General features: G+C 39.6%; 1 protein-coding gene across 1 annotated transcript in view; it reads left to right on the top strand.

Annotated features, from left to right (window-relative positions):
- The window catches only part of THSD7B (thrombospondin type 1 domain containing 7B), a 936,033-nt gene that overhangs the window by 813,374 nt on the left and 121,701 nt on the right, over positions 1 to 958 (top strand). The window lies entirely within an intron of this gene.

Raw genomic sequence — 958 nt, 5'->3', positions numbered from 1 at the left:
GGGAGGGGGGGGAGTGGAGTGTGGTTCAAGGACTGGGGCTCGCTCCATTCTTATTTAAAAAGAAAGATGTTAATTGATTAATTTGACAGAAGGCTGAGCTACTATTTATCAGGATGTCTGTAATAGAGCCACCTGGGTGATCCAAAGCAGCATACCAGACAATGGCACCGTTTTTGCCTTTTACAAGAGGAGAGTGCTGTGCCTCGGATGGAGGAGCTGTGCGTTTTAAACAAAGCCCATAAAGGCCGACACACTCATTAACTGTCCATCGGGGTATGAGGGACATTTCCACAAGTGAATGCATAAGAAGTACCCTCGGAATTCGTTTACCATACTCATTGTTTTCATCATAAAATTGTAAATATTCATAGTAAGTAATCATACACAGCCACTAAGCGTTGTATGTGTGTGTGTGTGTGTGTGTGTGTGTTTCAGCTATCCTCTGAAAATATCCTACAAGTAGCTAAATTTATATGAAGCCACCATGCCCAGGAGGTTAACTGATTGCCTGTTAGCATTGATCATTTGGGGGTGCACAAAAAGAAATTTCCTGTGCAAATAGTACCAGTTTTCTTACGCATTTTAAGAACCTCTTATATTTAAAAGCAAATTCTCCCTATATAGATTTGTTTCAATTGACATCCTAAGGTACATTTGAGAATACAATATAGCACATAATTGAGAGCTGGATCATCTAATAGATGCTTTGCGGGCTCTATGAGGAAATGAAATGATAATGGAATTCATATTCTCTGTGCTAGGAAATGACTGTCCTTTGTTCTACTCTGTGAAGGCATGCTCTCATATTTTAGTTGATTTCTCCTGTATGCTTCTTTAGGCAAGTCTGTAAATTCAGAGAAGCCAAATAGATCCTGCTTCTCAGGGAGTATAATTTGGCTCTTTGGGTCTAAGTATAATTCCTTGGGCTATGTTTAACAGGCATTACTAAAAGATAAGC

Source organism: Echinops telfairi, unplaced genomic scaffold (genome assembly GCF_000313985.2).
Source record: "Echinops telfairi isolate 266 unplaced genomic scaffold, ASM31398v2 ScPeMD7_4;HRSCAF=17, whole genome shotgun sequence".
NCBI lineage: Eukaryota > Metazoa > Chordata > Mammalia > Afrosoricida > Tenrecidae > Echinops > Echinops telfairi.
The sequence above is the reverse complement of the archived record's forward strand: the minus strand, read 5'-3'. Positions and strand labels throughout refer to the sequence as shown.